Source organism: Neopsephotus bourkii, unplaced genomic scaffold, assembly GCF_033783945.1.
Source record: "Neopsephotus bourkii isolate Nb327-2 ecotype Australia unplaced genomic scaffold, CSIRO-AGI_Nbou_v1 NB_1638, whole genome shotgun sequence".
NCBI lineage: Eukaryota > Metazoa > Chordata > Aves > Psittaciformes > Psittacidae > Neopsephotus > Neopsephotus bourkii.
In genome coordinates, this window is record NW_026902113.1 from 5,553,669 (window position 1) to 5,577,873 (window position 24,205).

At 38.4% G+C, this 24,205-nt stretch overlaps 1 protein-coding gene across 1 annotated transcript in view; it reads left to right on the forward strand.

The window, feature by feature from the left end:
• The window catches only part of DDX10 (DEAD-box helicase 10), a 166,044-nt gene that overhangs the window by 63,183 nt on the left and 78,656 nt on the right, over nucleotides 1-24,205 (forward strand). The window lies entirely within an intron of this gene.

A 24,205-nucleotide genomic window follows, 5' to 3' on the forward strand; every position in this document is an offset into this window, starting at 1 on the left:
AAATTGTTCATGAATAAATCATAGGATCATAGAATAGTTAGGGTTGGAAAGGACCTTAAGATCATCGAGTTCCAACCCCCCTGCCGTGGACAGGAACACCTCACACTAAAGCATATCATCCATGATTTTGAAGATCTGAACAGGCTGTGCTTTTATTGGAAAGCTTTGGTGTCTAGCTACATATACAGCAGGCATCACTTCTAAATCCTGGGTCTAGCCCAATTAGGCTTTTCTAGTATATATATCAGATGCAGACTCACGTGTCCTGGAAAGAGCTGTAGTGCGTGGTAAAGGTGACTTGGTACACTATTGCTTGTGACTTTTCCTCGCATAGTTATTAGTGCACCATAATCCTTGGCATGAAGCCCCGAGTAATTTCAGAGCTGTGAGAAGTTACCTGATACACACAGAGTGAGGAGCTAGAGTCTTATATGTAAATGGATTATATACTTTGACAGTAGCTATATGTATGCAAATCTTTGGATCCGTCTCTTCCCTCCATAAATGAAAAACCTGATCATTTTATAGGAATTGCCTTCTTATGGGAAGTTTTGTGAAAACGTATTGTGTTGTTAAGTGTGAATCAGCTCTTGTGACACAGGCTGCAGTACCGCAACTTACTTGGCAGAAGAAAATAGTATCTTGACCTTGGTAACTGGAATATTCATAAATTGAGAAATGAATCTGATCCTTTTTATATACTTTAATGCTGAGGCTGACAGACTGCTGCATGTGCATTCACTTCTGCTAGCGTTTCCAGTACACAAGCATTTCCTCTCTTCCTCAACAGTGTCAAAACCCCCAAAAGCACAGCTAAGCTCTCTAGACATTCTCAGAAAGTGTTTATTACGTGAACTCGTGTCTTAACCTTGTTTGGCTCATGCCCTGTGATTTTAAAATAGTGTCGACACTTATAGATGAAACAGAAAAGTTATATATAAAATCGTAGAAATCACAGAATGGTTTGGGTTGGAAGGGACATTAATGATCATTTAGTTCCAACCTCCCTGCCAGGGTCAGGGACACCTTCCACTAGATCAGGTTGCTTAAAGCCTCATCCAGCCTGGTCTTGAACACTTCCAGGGAAGGGGCGTAACCAAATGGGTGAAATTCTTATCTCAAAAGTGCTTCTCGTTGGCTGCGGGAGCATCCAGCTTGCAGTAGCTGTGATGCATTTCATAGCATTCACTTGATTGTGATGATGTACTTCAAATAACCCAAAGGTTTAAAAGCACTTTGCTTGTGCAAGTTTTTATCAAGTAATTGGATTTGTAATTTTGTAGTTTACTAAGACTCCATCAGTATACTTGTCTCAGCAGGAATTCCCAAGAGATGCTTTTATTGTTTCTTGAATGACAATCTAAGTGCTGCACTCAACCACCCTAATGAGAGGGCTGAGCATGCGACTGGGGAAGGGAGCTGTTACTGACAACATCTTCCCTTTAGATTTGGTTAGGGCAGTAAATAAAATGTCCATAATTTGCATAAGCCTATTAAGTGGTATTCTCAAGTGGAATAACAATAGTTTCCAAGGCTGTTTTCAGTGCTGACAGCTGATCCATATACAAATTAGATACTGAAAAGGGTTCCAGTGGAAGGATAAGATGGATTGGCTTGTGGCTGCTACACAGCAGTGTCAGGAAAATGCAGAATGCGTCTGTCTTCCTGTGAGCAGTGAGTGCCTGGTCTCATAAATTGCTGAGTGAATAGAAAAACAAGGTATACCAGTACTGTTGTCAGAGTAACAGTAGTTACTGGTATACACATTGGAGAGCAAGGTGTTTTCAAGGATTTAAATACAGGTGAAAAGGGATTACTGAGCACAGTATAAATTACATGTGGGTATCTTTTAATCTGAGCATACACGTCTGGCTTTGTGTAAAATAAACCAAAATACATCACAATGAAATCTGACACGTTATTTGCACTGGCTTGTTTAAGTCTGTTTCACAACAAACATTTATTTGAACCACTCAGATTTGTGTGTAGGAAAAAAGCTTTTGTACTTTATGGTGTTTCTTTTGAGTGGCAGATTGAAAGAGTTCAGTATATCATCCTCTTTAAATAAGCTTCTGTGGAGTAACTTGACTTGGTAAAAATCTATGAAAAGGTGAAAATGAACTTTGTGTTATGTCTTTATGTCTTAGTTTCCAGTTTTTCACTTAGGTGTCCGTATAGAAGGCCTGCCATTGTGCTACCTTACTGTTCAAGAGGGTGACACAATGCTAATGTTGGCCAAAGTCTGTGTGTGACTGTGTCTCCCAAAGATAAAAATGATTTTTTGAGAAGCACAGTTATGAAATAAGTGTATTGAAATCCTCCCTCCTTATTCAGAGATGGAAAATGAGTTTAGCCTGGATTGTTGGGATGCTAATACTTGCTCAAAATAGAGCTTTAACATTTGTCTTGGACATCTCAAGCAAATGTTTGGGTTCTGTTGTCTTCCAACACAAATATATAAAAGGGTTTTTGGTTCAAGTAGTTTTAAAAAATGTTGACTGATGTAGAAAAATGAGCTTTACAGACAAAAAGAGAAAAGATTGGGACTGCTTTAAACCCCTTCATTATTCTGAAAAAATATTTGTCATAGCTTCAAAAGCAGATTTTAATTTGTAGAATAGCCAAAATGTTACTGAAAGTCAACATTGGATTGTGCTCCTAGGGTTTGAAATTATGGTTTCATTAATACTGTATAATTAAAATGACAAATGGAAAATTAGGACTTGGCATTTGGGAATAGTTTTATTGATATATTCCATGATACATTTTGTGTGCTTATCCAGCCTGCAAGTGTGCATAACTTCTTAGACTCTTGGCCATTTGTTGAAACTTAAATTAATGAAAGCCTTTTGAGAAGATACTGCAGAATAGTTGGCAGTAGTTATTGACTTTGTGAAAATGATTTAAATTATAATTATCTTTGGTCTCTTCACACATTGTGAAATATTTGCATACGTGTCACAAATGTTTTCACAAATATAATTTATATTTGTTGAATGCTTTCTGATTTGAAAATCTGGTGCCTTTTATGCCCAGAATTAACATGTCAGATTATTGTTGTAGCAGTTTTCAGTTCTGTGCCAGTAAAATAAGCAGCTTTGATTAGCTGTTGCAATGAAGTCAACAGGATTGTAGTTTGTCAGGCAAGACTGCCTTGGTTTCAGCATGGAAGTGTTTGCAGCAGGGGGAGCTTTGCCTGTGTAGCTGAGATTCACCTGCTGTCCTGTGTCTTAAATGGCAGGATCTTCAGGATAAGGGCTGGCATTCTTTTTAAGCACTTGCTTGATGTCCATGGGCATTCTCAAAGCTGCACAGTATCAAGATACTTTAAAAAATAAGTATTTTGAGAATAATCAACAGTCACTCCAAGCAGCCACCCCAGGGACGTGGTGGAGCCCCCACTGCTGATGTTCTCAAGACTGGGCTGGACAAAGTGCTAGATAATATCATTTTGGCTCCCTTTCTCATGAAAGGCTGGACCAGATGATCTTTCAAGGTCCTTCTGTGATTCAGTTTTAATGTGGTTATGTGGCAGGTTGGTAATACACCTGCTGAACAGACATGTAAACTGAGTACCAGGAGCATCTGAAAGTGTATTTAGCATAAGCTCTTCAGTGCAGTGACCTTAACTTACAGGACAGCCAGCGCTGCTGAATGCCTGACACACTCAGCAATCAGCTCCTCAATATGCCTTCTCTGCCACGGCACGTCAGGGTGAAGTAATACACTTTGATAAGCCGAAAACCTTGTGGTTGTACTCTGCACAAATTCCAGAGCTGATGGTTGAACAGCTTTATACATTATAATGTGGATGAGCATGGCAAGCAGCACAGTGAGCCTTTTACTGCTGATTTCAGAAGAGTCCTGGGATGGGTTCTAGGATTACTCTGTTCCCCTTTTTTTCTTGACTTGTTGTCCAGTTTCAAGTGGAAATTGAAACTGGTGCAGACAACTGTGCATACCGGTTTAGATGCAGGTGCAAATGCAGAACTTGAGATTGTACGAGGACTGGAGTTTTGCCTCTTAAGATTGTCATTTTTCCCATATGGAGTGATACTGTGCTGCCTTCAGGAGATTTTTGGGGTTAGTGTGTCTGTGGAATGACTGGACTGCCCCTAGAATAGTAGTAAATACTATAAAAGAGTAGTAAACAATGTGTTCATTTATTGGTTTTCATTATGAAAACACCAACAGAACTTTCTTCTCTTTCAGTGATGTTAAGGAATGACAGGAATAGTCAAATTTCAGAATTGTTTTTGAAGCTGGCTAAGTAAAATATCTTTAAGGTAATTTACTGTTTTTAAAAAGAGAGTCTTCATTCCTGTATGTACTTTACTATTCTTGAATATATTGTTTTGAATTACATGGATGCAGATGAGTTTTTCTTTGGATTTCTTGAAATTGTATGGATTGTATGTATGATTTGCTTGTTCTGTACAGCACAGACACTTGCTAGTGTCATACATGGCTCTGTAGAATGGTGGTTGGGAAAACCTGAAGTGCTTATGATCAAATCTGTGGCTGACTCACTCACTTGAAGGAATGATTTATTGTTAAAATATGGGACTGAAGACTTTTTCCATTCTATCTATGGTGAATCTTCCCTTTGTTGGTCTTAAGCAGCATAACTTACTCTGCCTAACTTTATTCCATATAACAATTAGAACAAAATACTTGCCTAGGTTGGTGTTGGTTTGATTTCCAGATCTATGGTGTGCTAATTCAGTAGGAAACTCTGACTTTACCTGTTCCTGTGTTGAGACAGCAAACTAAGAACCAAGTCAACAGCCTTATACTGTGCTTTGAAGGAAAAATTTTGCTTTATAAGTGTTGCTGTACTTGTTTTTAAGTGGTACTTTAGTGTTTTAGAGGGATACTTCAGAGCTACCATGTAGAATCACACAAGTGTGATTGTATTTTCAGAGCACCCAGTGCAATATGTGTTCACTTACATGATGTCTTTATTTTCATAGTATTTAAATGATAGGTCTTTAGAGAAACCCCCCGATCCCGAAGTTAATTGCAGACCACGAACTGCAGTGTTAAAATGCTATTCTGGTTTTTAAACCTTCTCCCCTCCCCAGTAATGAACTGAGAGATGAGAGAGATGAACAGATGAGACAGTATATTCAAATTGTCTTTAGCTGTATATATTTAAGAAGTAGCAGAATAACCTTCTCTGTAAATTAAATATTAATTTGCATCCCCTCTGCCAGTGTCACTGTAAGCAAGTTGCTGCCTGAGTATATAATAAATATTTAATTTGGGGCCTTTTTCACTCAAATATTGATAATATAGTGGATATTAAATGAGATAGTTGGAAGCTTAACTGTAGAAAACTAAACTAAAAACTAGTTGGAAAGCTTTCTTAATTTGAGGAGAATGTGATAACCTAATCATTAAGTTGTTTTAAATAGGAGTTGTTTAAGAAGATTTTAAACTTAAAGAAAAAATATGGACCTTGTGGTATGCATTCTTGTTTTTCCTCTTCAGCCCGGAGATTTTAATGTATTTGAAAGAAAAATAGGTTCTTATTATTGCAGTTTATTTTTGTCAAGGAAATGATTTGTGCCTATATAAACATATGTTCTAAAAGCTAAGGGATCTTTTTGTTGGTCAAGACCTGATGCATAGCTTAAGTCTTTTACGTGGTTTGCAGATGGGCTGTGTACTTTGTAGTTTGCTTTCTTAGGAACAAGAGCAGAAAACCTGCCATTCTGAATCCTTACACTGATCATTGTCCTCTCAGCTGAAAAAGGGGAATGAACGTTGACTTCAGTATTGAAGTGTCGCATCTTGCATGTGGGAGGGGAGTGGCTGATTTCCACCTGGTATTTCCCTGCAGCTAAAGCTTGCATATCTTCTGCAGGGGTGCACTTTGTAGGTCACCTTGTCACTGTGTCCCTTGGGATCGTGGGGGATGGGAAGGAGACCAAGCATGGTGTCACCCCACAGCTCTGTAGGAGCTGGTGGGTCAGCCCTTGCCAAGTGCTCTGGCTTCTTGTGTGTCACTTGTGCAAGAAGCATCAGTTGTTTCTTATTTCTTTGGCTTTGTTTGCCAGTAAAGAAGTCTGCTGCAAGATCTGAACTGGTGCCTTCTGTTTTAAATAGTGCCAAGCCTTTTCACTGACAGGGACACCTCTTTCAATCTCTACAAGGTTATAAAGTTCATAAACTTTAACAGAAGTATGTTTAATATATAGGATAGTGAGTCATTTTACGAGTAGATTCTAGAGGCCAGTAGTTACCTAGCCGTTCCCCATTACTGGATGTTTGTGTATAATCAGATTAAGCTTTAGAATACTTAATTTGATTTTTTTTTTAATGACAAACTATATGGCGTGTTTTATATAGACAAAATACATATGGAAGACTAGGAGTTTGGTAAAGTCACACTGCACCCATAGAAAACAGACTAGGGGTTTGAATAACATTAAATGCTTTTCTTGCATTGGGAAGAGCAAGACTGTTAAGTACCCAACACCTAGAAAATTTTTAAGCATTCATGCTCGTTCTTTACCTATTCCAGAAGTGCTTCATTTTGTTGGGAATTATTTACCATGTCAGGAACCTGCTTAATCGAGATCTAATAAAGGCATGTCCTAACATAGTTTGTTTAATTTTAGATATATAATCATCCTTTTTGGCAGGGCATCCTGGTAACACAGATGTCTCATTCATGTATGAATGAAATCCATCTCTAGTATATTGCCTTTGTTTCTCCAAAATCCTCTGATCTTGTTTTATTTAGTGTCTATTATTAGTGAGCTCAGCAGGCCTAATTCTTGTACCTAGGGTGAATTTTGTGATGAGCCAAGTGATTATGGATTAGTTTCATGGGAGCTAATGTTGCAGTTGGAAGAAGAATCTTTGTCAGCAGGTTGCAAGGCTTTTTTCAGTGTCTGCATGAATTTAGCTAGCAAATACAGCGTGATGCTGTCAGTGGTCTCTAGCCCTTAAATGATTGTTTCCACTAAAATATAGATCAGTATGTTAACACTTTCTCCCATATGTGACAGCACATAGGCAGGCTGTGTTCTGTAAAAGACTGTATACCAAGCTGGCACTGTGAGGGGAGAACTGAGGACGTATGAACTGGCAAGACACTTAAAATCTGAGAGATCTGTTGGCTCTGTTCTTTCTTCTTGATAGTGGAAATACAGAATTATCTGTGTCTTAGGCTGTGGCTATAGAGACAAGTTGTGTAACACAGTGAGAGTGAATCTGCAGAGTGAATCCTGTGTCTACACTACACACACAGGGTTTTACGATACAGCTGATAACTATCTGCTCCTGTGGACTAACTGTCCATGAGAAGTCAGTGCATGTAAGGTGCTCTCCTAGGGTGCATCTGTAAGTGAAAATGAACCCATCCCATGTGCTCTGAGACTGCTCTAGTGTGCTCACCAAAACATGATAGATAGGGATAATCAGGAGAATAATTTCTAAGTATCACGCAAACTGAAACATCGCTGGCCACACACCCTTCATGCTAATCATATTTTTTTATGGCTTAGTTTAAATGATGGCATTTTTTAGTGCACTTTTTTTTTTTTTTGTTGAGTAACTTTCTACTTATTACTATCACAGATGTTTCTTCAGGACAAAATGCCTGTGATCTACTATATCAATTTACTTCCATTCTTAGAAGAGTATAAATTAGATGAATATGTGTATATGCGTACCCACAGATGTGATTGCACATGCTTCTAGTGAACGGTTTGTATGTCAGTGGGTGTTACAGTCGGTTTCCTCTGGTCCAATATAGTTCTGGTAGTGATTAAGAAAGGCATTCATTACGGAGAGATGTCCACTGAAACCAGCTGTAACCATTGTTCTCTTTAGCTCCATGTTATGATTGCATTCCCCAGGACCAGGTTGCCTTCCTTTGCCTGGGAATGGAGGAGTGTACTGTGGTTGGACAAGCTTTGGGGGACCTTTTTGTGACTAACTACTTTCATCAGTCCCTGCCTTATGAGATTACTTCAAACAGTGGGGCATAGTGACTTCTAAATGTAGTGTTCTGTCTTTAAAGCTCAATGTTTTTTCATTGCATGTGTATGAAATTCTCATTTTTGATACTGAAATGTTACTGTACTGTGATTTCTAATGTAAAGGGGACAAGGATTTGTATTTGTTTGCTCTTATTTGCTTATGAAAGCTTCAGATGTAAATTCTGAATACCTAAAACTTCTATTACATATGCAGTTGAAATTCTGTGCTTCCATTGGAAACAAAAAATAATAAGCTGTTAAAACAAGTGACTGGGATTATGAATTAAAATTGATTTCACAGCATGCTCAGACACAATCAGTGCATCCAAAAGTGGAGGCTTACAATGTAAGGTTAACCTTGAACAATCTGTACCAGTCTGTTTCATGGCACACCAATGTGATTTGTTGCTATTTATCCAGGTGTGTGTGTGTGGATTTTCAGGTGTAGAGCTGATACTGCCTCATGGCATGTATCAGATGTCGGGTTGAGCAGTGATGGGATTCTGGGAGCTAAGCAGTTGGGTTTTAGTCTTTTCCTTGAGGGCTTGTTGGGATCAAGTAAAGCTATCAAGTTGGATCAAGTGTTTGGCCTTTTACTCAGGCCTGTTTGTCGATGCTGCTGATAGGGACAAAACAGGAAAAGTTTCTGCAGCCAGTGCCTCCAGACTGCATGCCAGTTGCGATATTAAGAATTCAGAGAGCTCTCTAAGGTCTTCTTTTCTCTAATACCAAAATCTGCCACAGCTTTTACAGGGAAGATAAGGCAGCTGATGTAATTCCTCTATTCCTTCTTGAAGTATAGGTGCGTCACTAGGGGGAAGGGAGAAATTAAATCTCTGGTTCTGGACAGTGAAGGCAGCTGATGTCATTCCTCTATTCCTTCTTGAAGTATAGGTGCGTCACTAGAGGGAAGGGAGAAATTAAATCTCTGGTTCTGGACAATGACACAAAATTTTAAATGTTGTTTTGTATCTGATACAGTTTCTAAAGTAGTGTAGTTTGAATTCAGTAGTTCTGCAGATGAAATTTACTGTACAAGAAAGTATGTTTCTAGAATATAACTAGAAGGCAAGAAGATTCTAGTATCAGATCTCTGTTGAAACAATATTGGATTTGTCAAGTCTTCATATCCTTATCTCTCTTCTTGTAACTATTATTTCTGCTCTTCAAGGTCACATTGAATCTTGTTTGCCACCAGGATATTTGTCACTGTACAGACCTTCACAGTTTTCTCCATCTCAATTTTTCCTTTAACTCCTTCCTTGTATTTGGTTGAGGTTCATAGATTTGCAGCATTTTCTTTGGAACTGGTGAAATTTGGAAGAGTTTTATTGTCTTAGAAATCTCTTTTTTGAAGAACACAAAGTCTTGGAATGGATTCCTAGTTTTCAGGATTAAGGTTCACACAATTGCATATACAAGCACTATCATATTTTCTTTTATTTCAATTCCATATTGTGTGAAGGAGAGTTTTCTAGTGCATGTATTATGTTATACACCCTTATCTCTGTTTCATGTGGAAGATTTGCTTGTGGTTGCTCTCTACTGAAGCTGCTCCATACCTCTGATTATCTGGGTTGCTTGTTCTGTATCTCGTGTGAAGGGTCTGTATCTCTGAGTGAGGATGATCGGTGCTAATGTAGCAGAGTGTGTCATGAATGTACACTGTTTAGTTTTCTGTTTTGGTTTTTTGTGGTTTTGATTGCACTTAAGTGGTTAGCTCATGTTTGAAAAATGATGCAGAGTGATTTTGAGGTTTTTGGGTGATACAGCTAATGTAAAACTCATAATGAATAGTGCTGTGTAGCTGTTTTTCTGTGTTATTTTGTGTTTTCTGTAATTCAGGACATCATTTTATTATCAAGTTGCTCAGTACTGCTGTGATCCTTCTTAGTAAGTTTGTTGTCTACAGGTTTTCTAACCCAGCTATTTGCTCTTGCTTCAGAATTTCTTGGAAACATGTGGACCTGTATAAATCCTAGGTGAAATTCTTTGAAGATCCTTCCTACATTGCAAAACTTATCCTTCACACTTTTCTGTAAACGAGGTCTTTATCAAGGCATAAGGGTGTCTGCCCTCTCATCCTGCAGTATTTTCTCCATTACGTGCTTTTCTTGTCTTTCCAGGCTGTGGCTGTCTCCCTGTTCATTTTCCTCCAAAAATATCATTAACGTAATCATGCAAGAGTAATTAGAATCCTGAAAATAGCAATGCCAAGACTGATAGTTCTGTTGCCAGAGTGATAAATGTTGGTAGCAGGCAGCTGAGCAGCAAGCAAGAAGGATGCGGGCTCTGACTCCCCTGAGTGCAGCTGCTGTAGGAGAGGTGCTCAGTTGACCCGGGTTTGGGAACCTGTTGGTGGGAGCTCATTGAGCTGTATTGGAGGTAGATAATCCCAAGAGCAGCTGAGGGTCTGGAGATGGGCAGTGACCAGCCAGGCAGATTCTGCTTCTTTAGGTACCTTTACATTTCCTTTTCTCTTGTCACCGTTTACAGTTTTCCTGTTCTTTTTTCTTTTGCACTAGAAACAAGTTGATAGGACTTCATTTTATGTCAGCAGTTCCTTCATCTCTCCTACTCTTCATATTTCCTTACCTTTTCATGGATGATTTTTGGCTTTTCCTTTTCTCTTCTGTTATGCTTAGGGAGTCTCAAATCACACAGTGGCAGCTGCTGGTGTTATTTTGGAAGCTTCATTCATAGGCTACTTACGCTGTCGGTTCCTTGTGCCGCCTACAGGGCTTTTAGACTCTTAAGGGACGTGTAACCTCCTCTGCAGTCCTGCTGTTAAACTTGCAGTAACACCTTTGTGCTATCTTCAGTATTGCTAGATGACTGGTAGCTAAATTACAGCAGTCTCTCCTCTTGGACTTGAGTAGTAATTTTCCATGTAGCACTGTATCAAAAGCTTTATTGAATAACAGGTTTTCCAGCATTTGTGGTCTTAAAACCATTTCTTTGATAACTGAAGAGTATTGGTTCAGCCTGGCATCTTTTGTCAACCCCCACTGAATCTTGTCCTATTTTATATTTTTATGTCTTCTGTTACTGTTCTCACCAAATGTTGTTCCAGATCTTTTCATCCCACTGAGTCACCTGGTGATAGTTGCTCTATTTTCCTTTGGCTGCATTTGTTACTATACTGTCTCATTCTGAAAGCATGTTCAGATAATCTGTAATCCTTTATTCTTCCAGCATAACAACTCCCCTAGTACTTTTCTTACTCTACCTTTATGTGCACTTCTAGGAATCAGATTGAATTCACTTCTGTTAGCTGACTTGTATGATTTCTTTTTCTTACATGAAGCCCTGTTTATGTTTCTTGGAGTGTTCCCAGTTAGTCGGCCTGAAATGGTTATTTATTCAGGAAACTCTATAATTCTATAAAGTTGGTTTTGCTTAGAAATATATTCTTAAGAATTTCACACTTGTTGTCAAACCCTCCAGCTGGTTTCTAGTTGCTTACTTTCTCAGCCTGCCCTTTTGGGGCTTTAATTTTTCATGCTCAGAGTATCCAAGGCAGTAGATGCTGGAGCTCATGACACTGATATTCCACATCAAGGGAAGCGTAAATCCAGAGGGACCAGTTCCGTGGAGAGAACGAAATGCCATCTTCAGGGAATCCAGGCCAAATAAACTCTGTGGGTAGTATCTGCAATTCCCCAAAAATGCTTTACTGAAGTGCAGCGTGACAGTTTTTAATGCTCTTGTTACTTGAGTCGTATTTGTTCAGCAGGTTCTAATAGGAATATGCACTGGTTTTCCTGTCAGCTTTCTGTAGTGCCTGGGGGAAAGGAAATGAGATTTCTTAGTGTCCATTCCATATCAGACCATTAATGGCCAAGGATGGCAATAAAAAACCCCAAACCTGAGAGAAGGACATTCAGTAGAAAACTTAAAATCTATCAGTTCTCACTATAAATGAATCAATCTTTATTTCATACAGCCACCAAATAGAATAATATACTTCATCCCAAACTGTAGGAATTGTGGGCTGGTTTAGTTTATTATTTATTTATTGAAAAGTTTATTTAATGTCATATCCCTTGTGTCTGTCCTTAAATTTTGTTTTGCTCTTCTGTAAATACTTTTTGCTAGTTTAATAATGGCAAACTATATTTTGCTAAAAATTATGCTAAATAATCACCTTCTTTTCCCCTTAGTGTTCCTTCTTGTGTTCATTTTTTTGTGGTATTATTTAGTGATTGTAATAGTTACATCAAAATAGTCCAAAATTCGAAGTTTTTCTCAGACTACCTGAAGAAAACCATAAGAAAGTGGCCATGGTAGTTGCTGGTAACAGTTGAGTATTTACGTCATTGGCTGTGTACACAGAGACAAATACTCAAATTTGCTTTTAACAGATGATGAATCTTTGTGCTACCACCTAATGTAGAAATCTTTAACTTACTGTTTATCTCTCCTGGTGTATCACCTTATATTCAGTGTATTCCTGCCCCAGCTGACATGCCTTTAACCTTTTGTGTGCCTCTGAAGAGCTCATTTGTTTGCCTTTAGCCTAACATTTCTTTTATAACCTTCCTGTATCTAAAACTGGAAAGCCTTTCAGTAACAAATGCTTTACAATTTAGCATCGCACTATTGTGCTGGTTTTAAAAGAAGTTTTTATTTTTCTTTTCATTTTTTGTTGCATTTTCTGCCTCTGGAAGTTACTTGGTCTGTAATGAGGTAAGTCTGTGATTCAGAACACAGCTATACTGCTCTGCACCGCTACATTTTCCCTTTTTGATTGGAAGTTAAATCTTTTAATTCCGTTTTGTTTCTTATCTCTCACTTCTCTTTCCTCACTTTCACTGGGATAAACTCCTCTGATTTTGGTTTGTTGGTTTGTTGTTTTTTTTCTTGTTTTTTCCTAAAAAGTGTCCTGCCTGAGAAGAAACCCCAGCACTGTAAGTGGTATATATAGAAGTAGTAAATGAACAAATGCATGAAGTGGCTTTGGGTAAACTGATCTTTAGAGAATGAAAAAGAATTTCAGAAGATGCCTGCTTGGATTAATGCTTCTTGTTTGGTTGGTTGGTTCTTTTAGATGGCTTTTATTCTCAGAGCTTCTGTGCTTTTTAGTTACTGTGTTATATAACCTCCGATTGCTGCAATTTACATTTCTGCCTTCATGAATACATTACTTTCTCAGTAACATTTTGGGTTGATGTAAAGCTTTATTGAAATCTCTATATATTTATGAAATACATCTCTGGAGGCTCCAGAAACAATACCCTATAGTGTTTAAGCTTTGGTATTTCTGGTATTTATTGCTTTAAGAAGAATTTAAGAGGAGAATAGCAGGATATTAAATTTGCAATCAGAATAAAAATTGCTTTATGGATATAATTTGAAAGAAATGTAAGGTATTAAAGTAAATATTCTTACTATCTCTGCCTTCATTAAATGGCAGGCAAAGACAGTAGTGGATTTTGAAACATGAAGCTTGTCTCAGAGGTTAACAGTTCGCATTTGAGCACCACCCCCCCACCCCCCCACTTAACATATGCAGTTTCCTCTTTAACTGCTTATTAAAACAACTGATCAAATGCTTTTTATCATATTTATTGCTTGCTTTCATCTTGTCTTAGCCATGTATTTCACTAATGCAGGTGGTATTTTAGCAGAATGATTTGGTTATGGCTCAGCACTAAGGCAGCATCTGTCTGATCTGGGCATAAAAAGGCTTTGCATTTGGTGGTGTGTTTTCTTACTAGTGCAGTGTCCAGGACACAACCAACAAGGACTTGTAGACTGTAAAGGTGAAGGTTGGGACACAAAGATGTGCTGCTTCACAGTGATGCAGACTATGACTACTGACATATACCCCTGGAGAAAATGTGGGCAAGGAGCATTTACTGTAATCACAGTGCTGACAGTGGGGAAGCAGCAGGATAAAACTAAACACCATGTATTTCACTGTGCCTTCCATTGCTCTTCCAGTGGAGATTTTTAAATGTCTTATGAGGAGTGGGAATCTTCTGCCTGTGATTATGTTGGGCTGAGTCCATCAGAATCTAGTGAAGCATTTCAAGGCCAAAATGCATCTAAGTTGGTGGTTACTGAGTTTTGGCCTGTGGGCCAACACTAATCTTTGAGGTTTATGGAATGAGGCAAGCTGAACATGAAGTAGTTTTGGAGGCAAGATAATAGAGAGTGTCTGTCTTGAATTCAGTAGATTAGAAGTTTCTCTATTTTCTTTAAATAAAAAGAAATATAGCACATGATTTGTACATTTTAAATAATCCACACACAATCTTGAATAAGTGCAGTTTGTATTTTGTTTAGCATAAATTATAAAACCTCTAAATGCTGGGACTTATTTTCACTGGGCGCTTACCATATTGCATATATGCTGTGGCAGAGTTGCCAGTTTAAGGCAAGAAAACAGGTGGATGCAACACAGATGGGGAAACACAAGGTAATGGAGACAATTATGAGTGTTGTAGTAAGCTGTAGTTGCAGTGTACCATCTGTCCAGCTATGGAGAGAAATCCTGTGATTTTGTTGTTGTTGTAGTGCACTGTTTTCTCATTCTGCCTTAAGAATGTAGCAATGCATGCACATATGTAATTATAAATGTGATCAGGGTTAGCAGGTAAAGTTTATTATGGTGGCAGAGAGTTAAGCCTCTGCTCTGCTGTGTTTGACACCCACATTTCTGGGTGCCTGGGACCTGCTTATTGGAATTAGTGAATACTGGAATTGGGGATATTAGTGAATATTGATCTTTAATGATAATCAAGTAATATTTGTTCCAGCTTTTCAATGCAGTATTCTATTGCTGCATTACTGTTTTGACTAGATTTGATTGAGGTTTTGAAGATTTTTACCTTGACTGCTCAGAGAAGAGTATTCACGTCTCATACAGTGCAAAAGCACTAGGGGCATACATGAGAGCAGCTCTCTCTTATATGTGGTGTTCCCAAGTTTTGCCTGAACAGCACTATTCATGTAATTTTTTTTTTTTTAGCTGCAGTGTTTGTCTTCTCTTGGCCAAATTGTCCTTTAATCCTCGGTAGCCTAACTCAGTTCCATTCATTTAAGTAGTATGTTTGGTTTCTCAATGGGAATTGAATGGAAATACATTAATGAGGTATGTCTGCTTAGGTGGGCAAGCTTAGTATAGTGTGGGGATAGTCTGACAAGAGCAAAACTAGCAAGGAATCAAGATCCTTGTGTGGAAAGACTGATGCTGGTTAAGTTGTGCCATTTGAAATGCAACTGGTGATGTGATTCAGTACACCTTTTTTTGGCAGGGATACAGTAGCAGAGGGCATGTAAAGCATATGAAGGTTTCTGGGGAACAGAATATTTAACAAGGAGCTGGTGCACTTTGGGGGAGGTCCAAGTGAAAATTGCTAGAGCACATCTTGAATGGGAGGTAGGGGTGTCCCATGATAAAATTTCTCTTCTGTAGACTAGTCCTCCTGCAATGGAGAAGGAAGGTAATGCTTCTCCAGGAGTTGATTCAAAGCCTCTAATGTTTTCCTCCTGCGCAAAATCACCTCTTTGATTGTGCACTGGTATCCAAGAGAGAATACTTTTCCTTTGCTTCCTCACTGCTTCTCTGCTCTTGCTGTTTGCTCTGTCCCTGCTTTGTGGGTCTTTTGTATTCTGCACTTCAGGTAAGAAAAGCGCCAAGTCTGTAAAATACAGTCCTGCTTTCTGCAGAATGCCTGCTACTTGCTCCAAACAATATTTGGAAGGGAAAAAATGAATTGTATGTAATCTGTTTACCCTGTACACACTTGATACTTGCATTGCATTGCATTAAGAATTGTGCCTGTATCTTCTAAGAAACAATGGCTCCTTTACAGCTGAAAGATGACATCTTGAACAGTGACTGTCAGTTGGGTTATTTAGAGTAAATGGGCTAACCTGCCAATGAAGCAGTTTGTTGCATAGTTGTTAAAACTCGGCTACAGAAAAGCTTTAGCCAAACTGGTTGGTGAGTCATTGTCCCTTTCAATGCAGAAGCAGTGCAATTGCAGTTTTTTACAGGGTCTGATCTGAAATGTCATGGTAATGCTTTGGAGTAAAAGGACTTTATAATAACCCAGGTGGCAGAACTCATAACAGTCATGCAGGTGCCTGCTGGTCAGTAAACTGCACCACTATATATTTGTCTGTGTTATATCAGTAGGAATTGCTTGTGGTTGGAGGCATAGTATGATCTGAAGCTAGAACATAGTAATGATGAAAATTGTTTTGTGTAGGGTATCTTAAAATGGTAAATATTTTTTTTTCTTCAGCTCACCTTTGAAAGAAGATACCATTCTTGGGTCAATTTTATTTACCTCTGTTTCTTTCTAGAAATGTAGTAACTTTCCAGGTAAGATTTCAGAGCATTTGAAAGCAGTCTGATGTCTAATTCCCTTTAAAATTAAATTAATTTCTCAAACCACCCGAGCAATTGAGAAGCATGCTAATTGTCCAGAGTATTGATGTCCTTATGATCATTTTGAAAACAAGAAAACAGATTCGTGGTGGCTCATTTAGAAATCCAAGTGGTACAGTTTTGCAAGTGAAGGATGTAATATCCCCAAATCTCAAAAAAGAAGAAAATGAGTCTTATGTGAACCACAAATCCAGGTGCAAATGATGAGTCCGTAAAACTGAACAAGAAAACCTGATTGAGCAATATTTGTGGGAATGGAAAGGAAAGAAAAAAATTTCCCTCCCTTTTTTTTTGTTTTAAAAAATTAGTTTACTGGGTGGATTTCATTATTTGTTAGTTTTCAAGTAAAAAAATCCATTTTTCTTCACATACATTGTATTTTAAGCAGTGGGAGTGGAACTTACCAAAGACAAATTCTCTTAAAGCTCTCTAACTCGGTGATCACATGGATTATAACGTTAAAAATTTGTTTTGCCCAAGCTTGTATTAAAGGTGTGTATAAAATATGCTAGAATAAATAATTACTGGTGAGCTGGCTCTGTGTAACATGAGGATTTGATTACCGAACATTCCAGTTTTACCCTAGCTAAAATACCATCTCTTTGTACTGATGGACTGAAGCTGTCTCATTATTTTTCCTGTAGCTGTACTAAATACAGAAACCTACTGATGTTCTAAACAGCAAAGTAGATAAATAAGATAATAAATTATGGCAGTTATCTTCTGGGAACTGCTAAAATGATAGAAAATCTATTATGGTTATGTCCTTGAATGAAGCTTGCTTGTGCAATGTAGTGTGAACTTTTTGTCATTTTTCTTATCATGTCCTGATTATTGACCACTGAATACCCTGAGCTGCTTTTCCCATTTGTTTTTAAAACAAGTTAGTCAAATTTCCTTAATTTACAAGGGAAGTTTCTTGTTAGACAAAGCAGAAGAGGTAGTGGCACACTAGACTGAAATGAAAGATTGCCTTTTACCCATAATGTTTTCTCAGACTTCCTTCTCTACTTTAGCTTAAATTTTGATATGCTTTATGTTTTTCCTTAGATCAGGTGAAAACGATAGATGAAAAGTCTTACCTACATTTCTGTAAATGGCTACAGGAATAAAAACTGTTGAATGCATGATAAAAAATTACTGCACCATAAAAAGCTCTACTGTTCAGGCATGGAAACACTCTAGATAAAGTGCTTGTAAATGCATTTCAGTTTTTTTTTTTCCCTACCAGAGTATGATTAAGCCGTAGTATCTTCTCCCTTTTGAGACAAATCAAAACAATATATATGCAGCAATACAGTGGGATAACCTCAGTTTCTGTAGATGCAGTAGGAAAAACAACTTCCTTGAATTTTCTTCCTGTTATATGTGATCTTTCACAGTCTTGGGGGGAAAAAATATGTATGAAATGCTGTAAGCATTATCTCAAAGTAATGTACTTTGTGGTTTTAAATTGAGCAGCTTCTGTGGAAGGTCAGATTGGCTGTTCTTACAAACTACACTTACAAACTGCTTATGGCTGCAACAGCCGTATCTCCATTATCACAGTTACAGAACTTGAGAAAATACTTCCTTTGGAAAAGAGGGATTTAAATTACTCTTTATTTCAAGTGCTTCCATCTTGGATTACTGTTTGAGTAGAAAAAGATCACTAGCTGTGAGGAGAGCACGGATGTCCTCCTACTCAGCAATGTTTCTTACGTAGTTTATATTTAGGAAAGAATTCTTATTCCGAAAAGTTTTAAGAGTGTGGTTTTGCTTAATCTAGAATAAGATGTGCACACACTTAAAATCGATTCCTGCATTGGCAGTTGATCTACCGTTGTTCCTGATTTTCTTAATTTTCCTATCCATTTCTTTGTTGTTAAAACTCTAGCTGCCTTCATATTCTGGAGTCATGCACTTTCTGGCTAAGTGGGATTTGGGCTTCTTCCAGCTGTGATCAGTGAGTGGCTTCTGGCACAATGTGAAAACCTGTGCAATGAAAATGGAAAACATTTCTCACCATCTTAGAAATCTTGACTTTCAGACAGATTATTCTTGACCGAAGAAATGTCATCTGCCGTACGTAACCCAGGAAACTGCTTCAGAAGCTAGTGGGGTTTTTTGGAGATGGGTGTTTCCCTTTTCTCATATGGTCCCTATCTAGGTATTTTCTTAAGGGAGACATGTAGTGAGATGGCAAAAAGACTAACATGTTAGCCCGTAGAAACTACCTGTAAGGAATAGATCTGTCAGCAAAACTCTCAAAAATCCTTTAAAAAATTTAAAGTGGTGATAACAGATCTTCTACCTAAACCAATTTGTTTCTTCCATTTCTCTCATCTGTTTCGAATTGCCTTTTCAAACGCCTGTTTTTTCACTACACTAGTTTTCTTGAATTACAGTGTGTAAAGTTGCTTCAGCTGAGTTCTCTGGACCTTTGATCTCACTGCAGTTAGAATGAGCATGGGGCAGACCTGCAGGGTGATGTGGGGGTGATCATGATTGCATTGCAGTGGTCCAGTTGCTCTAAGACAAGCTGCTGTGTCCCCAGCTCTACTAGCTCCAGGCTGTTTCCTTTGCTGCCTGGTGGCTTCAGCTTCTTCACTTAAGGCAGTGTGTCAATCTGTGTGTGGGCCCACTCCTGTCTCCTTGCTTGTGCCTTCATATAAGCTGGCAGCGTTGCTGGCCTTGGCATGACAGTGGTGGAGGGATGGGGATGAGTGATGCATTATGGCTCAGTCAGCATAGTAAGAACATGAGTTTTCCCAGAGACAGTAGCAGAGTTGTAAATGCAACTCAGGAGAAGAGATTAATTTGAATGTTAGAATGCAATTAATTGCCTGCCATAAATTTCAAGATAATTAGTATTGTAAATGACAGATGTTTGTTCCGCTTTCAAAACAACTGTCATAAATGAATGTAGAAGTTCTTTCAAGCTTAAAAAAATGCTTTGTCCCAGATGTACTCTTAGTGTTAAATATAAAAAGGCATAGATTTGTTTTTTTTTAAAATCTGCTCTGCTAAAAGGTTTTATTGTTTGTAGTAAAACAGAGATTGGTTAAGTAGTCAACTTCAGAAGTTAATGATAGAACTATCAGTCATGTTTGGTCCTAAGCTGTATAAATTCTGTAAACATATGGGACCTGCGTCTTTCACCTGATAGCACAGAGCTGAAATGCCCTTTTCCTGGTTTCTGTCTGTCCTGGGTTCAGCAGTAGCAGTCATTTTTCTCCTCCTTAGTAGCTGGTGCAGTGCTGTGGTTTTGACTTTCGGCCTGGGAACAGCACTGGTAACACCGATGTTTTTAGTTACTGCTCAGTAATGTTTAGTCTGACCAAGGACTTTGTGAGTCTCATGCTCTGCCAGGGAGGAGGGGAAGCCAGGAGGAAGCAGAGACAGGACACCTGACCCAAACTAGCCAAAGAGGTATTCCATACCACAGCACATCATGCCGAGGATGTAACTGACAGTTACCCGGAAGGGCTAGTGCACTGCGGGGGGCTGGGTATTATCGATCGGCAGGTGCTGAGGTGTTGTATTCTCTTCCTTTGTTATTTCCCTTATCATTATTATTATTGGCAGTAGCAGTAGTGATTTGTGTTATACCTTAGTTACTGAACTGTTCTTATCTCAACCCGTGGGAGTTACATTCTTTCAATTCTCCTTCCCATCCCTCCGGGAACAGGGGGAAGAAAGGTATGGGGCAGGGGGGAGTAGACTACATCGTTCTGATTTATGGCCTGGGCGTAAACCATGGCACTGTCTTTCTGACTTTATTCTCCATGAGTTTGCTTTTGACTTTCTTTCTGAGTAGTTTAGGCAGATACAGAATATGTGAGAGAAGCTGTCTTTTAAGAAGGCAACGTTTAAGGAACACGAAGTGAGAACTTCAGATTTAAAATTTGCAGAATTTGCTTTAGTATTTTTTAATTTCTGTCATTTATTTTGTTCTGTTGCATTCAAATTGAAAGTTTGGATGTTTGCAGCAGTTTCTCCACTTCCATTCTTAATGCTGCCAAAATTATGCTGTCATTTTGTGCAACAGTGGTATGTGAGGAGTATAAGGTACTGCACAAAATACTAGTCATACTGAATTCCAAGAGCAAAATTCATTAGCATCTTGCTGTAAGATTAGTGATTTCTTTCAATAATTTATAGAAATATTTCCCAAAAGCCTGAGATAGAGGAGTGTGATATAACATAAACACACTCTTGTGGAAAGTAGAAGCATAGTTTTATAGCCTCACCGATTGAACTTTGTTTTCTAATGTACTATTTTGGTATTTCTCTTTTGTTTATTTATCTTTAGTACACTTTCTTTTACAAATTATTTGGGAACTATGGAATGTTGAGTATGCCTTTATGGAATACTAAAGATATAGTTTTATTGTGAAGGCATTTAACAAAAAAAGATGATAGTGGAGCTACTGTATGAATTAGAAATATTAGAATTGCAACATTCTGGAACATTCTTTTTTCCCTCTGGAAACAGCTGGAAAGACTGACCATATTCAAAGATTTTTAGACTAAATTTTAGCATACTGGCATTTAATAAAGTGATTGAAGATTTGTCATAGGTTGAAGAATGGATTAGACATAGTTTTTCCATTTCATAATTAATGTTCTGTTGCAGCTTTTGTTGTTTGTAGCTACAAATTGAGTCCTGATCCTTTCAGGGTCTGATGTTCTGATTAGGTTGAGCCTAGCCCCTGGGATATTGCAGAGAGATGTCAAACATGCCTAGTTCTTTTAATAAAATGACTTTAGCTATTTTTATGAAAGGATAGGATAATTTGCCTTTATTATTCCTGTTTCAAGAGCTGTTTTAGAGGTTATTGTCTGTTCTGGTTTATTTACCAACACCTGTTTTCATGGTGAGTTTATACTTACTCGTATTCAAAGTTCATCTTAAATGAAAATTTTTTTTGTCCATGTCCCGTGTTTATCCCAGATGTCTTTATAAGAAAGCTGTCACATTCCTTCTGATGCTTCCTTCAGCTCTTTCCATTTCTTCTCAAAAGGTGGGCTTTTCATCCTGGTACCTCTTCACATGATCAATCTGAATCCAGCTAGAGGTGCACACAGTGTACCATGCGAGTTCACACAACTGCCTTTTGTAGCTGCATTAATCCTTTCTGTCTTTTACTGACAGTGGCTTGCCCAAGAGGCTTTAGGGTGTGTGGTTGTCTCTTCTGTGGTAGTGTGAAGAGCAGGGGTCACAATCATGCTGTGATGGAAAGCGCCCTATTCCTTTCGTTGTTCTTCATTCAGTTTGAATTTTAAATTCTGACTGGCTTTTGCACTTTAAGATACTGAATTTCACCTAATTTTAAGGTGTTTTGCTTTCCAGGCTATCTCGTTCTTTTGAGTAACCTGTTGCTCATTCTCTGAGTTAGGTCACAGCTTTGTGCCACTTTGCATTGATAACTCCTCTGGGCAAAGTGGGGACCATGGGGCTGGCTGGGGAGAATCACTATTGCCCTGGTAATATGTCTTTCAGCACAGATCATTTAGTCACATTTGTAACTATTTTAACTCTTGACCTTTATTTTTTACTTCAGCTAATACTTTTTACTGTGGTACTGTGTTAAATGCTCAGCTGAAATTAAATGAATTAGTGCTGTTATATTGGCTTTGTCCAAAGAGTCAGGAATTTTATTCCCAATATGCCTTTCAGCATTCTTGTGCATTTCCTATTCCAATTTCCATTCTGTTTTTATAATCCATCACTCCTTTAAAACTTACTTTTCTCACTTGCATCCCATTGTGGTCAGACTGAGGGCCTGTAATGATCTGGAGAAGCCTGGGTCCTATTTACTTTCTCTTTACCATTTTTTGAAAGTATTAGTATTTCCAATTCTGTATCACCTGTCACTTCCAGTATGAAAGTTTTATTAAAGAAACAGTCTACCAGTTTTGTGAGTTTCAGAATTCCATGATGGGGATTATCTGATCATTTAATGTCTGAATATCTGTTCAATTTTGGTTTTAATTGCACTTGAGTGCACAGTTTTCATGTTCTAGTTCATGGAAGCTAAGTTCCTGGAAGTTGCCTTTGCTGTCTAGTACCTCAGTAATCTTACTGGGAGCTGGGTTAACATTGAGGTCATGGCAAGTTTATGTTCAGTATTTACCTCACTAGTTCAGCTTAGCAGTCTCACTTTTTTGCTTGTTTTAATTTCATTTTTGTTCCTGAGAAATTCTTTATTGCTTCTTTCCTTCACAAAGTCTTAGGTTGTGACCCTCGCTGTATACCTTCATCTTCTCACAGCCAAAATGTTCCTGGGTGGTGACAGGAGTTTCCCTTTCCTTCTGTTTACTCCTGTTCTCACAGTATCACAGTATGCGGTGATTATTCTTCTATTCCATTTTGCGGTGATTATTCTTCTATTTAAATCTGGACCAGAATTTCTACTCCTCTATTGATAAAGGTCTGAATCCTGCCCAAATATTTTACTAAGAGGACCTCTATACTGAGTTAATGCAATTTTTACATCTACTTGCCTTGTTTTTAAAGGGAAACAAAATAAAACCAAACTGAGCAGGCTGCTTGAAATCTGCACGTTTTCCAGTTGCGTGAAGTGATAAAAGTATTTCTACCTTTGCTGCTGCTGCTGCAGAAGCAGTGGAGAATATCTTAATGTACTTCAGCGTATCCACCTACAACACTTTGGTCATTGCATCCTGGCAACTGGAAGTATTTTTAAATTAGTGTTTTCGGGTTTTTTTTTTGTCAGCCTGTCATTTTCATCAGTCTAAAACTTGTAAAACTGAAACATGACAAACCACCACAGAATTTTAGATGAGTGAGAAGGACTGATAAAATAGTAATATTTATTTCAAATGAAGCATCATCACCTTCATGAGTGCTTTCTCTTGGCAACATCCCTTGACATGCAAGGGATTCAAGACCAAGTTGTATGAAAATTATTGAAGGCGCAATCTCCAAGGGCAGATATTTGGGACCAGCTGACTATGACCATACAGTACACTTGTAAATTTGTTCTCAGCCCTCGCATTCATTCTTAACAGATTCTTAACTCATAATTAAACACTGGGAGTTAGGCAGAGTTTAGACTATCTGGATATATATTGCCGAAACAATTGGAAACTTTTGATCGCTTCTGTTGGAGGCACAGATGTGCATGATTGTAAATAATCTTTTCAAAACAAGGTTGCAAATATTAATTCTATAAAGTTCTACATAAATTTGACCTGTTGTTAAAAGTTGACTCCTACAAACAAAGAGGTGTGGAGACTTTCAGCTCAAGGGCAGAATGCTTCAGCAAGATACGGGAAGACAGTTTCAAACTGCAGGCGATTTTGGAGCCCTAAGACAAGCAGTTGTTAGTGCTCTTGAGATTAGTACCAGTTTGTGTAGGTAGCTATGCTTACAGTTATGACACCTGGATCGAAGCAATCACAGGCACAGCTACAGGTTGGGCAAGGAAGAGATTCAGAGCAGCCCTGTGGAGAAGGACTTGGGGGTACTGGTCGATGAGAAAATGAACATGAGCCACCTTCAGTGTGTGCTTGCAGCCCAGAAAGCCAACCGTATCCACAGGTCCATTCCCAACCCCGAGATAAGCTGTTTCAAGGACTTAAAACTGGCAGAGAGGTAGCACTAAGACAGCTGCAAATGGTATTTCGCTATTTTCACCCACAGGGTCAGACTAGCTCAGCTGCAGGCTTGCAGAAGGGAGCAGATACAGCCCTTTCAGTAATAGCCAACCAGCACCTTTGCCATGCTGTAAGAGGAAAATGCACCTTAAATATATTGAAGAGTCTGGGTAAGAAATGTAGCAAAACTTCCTCTGAGATC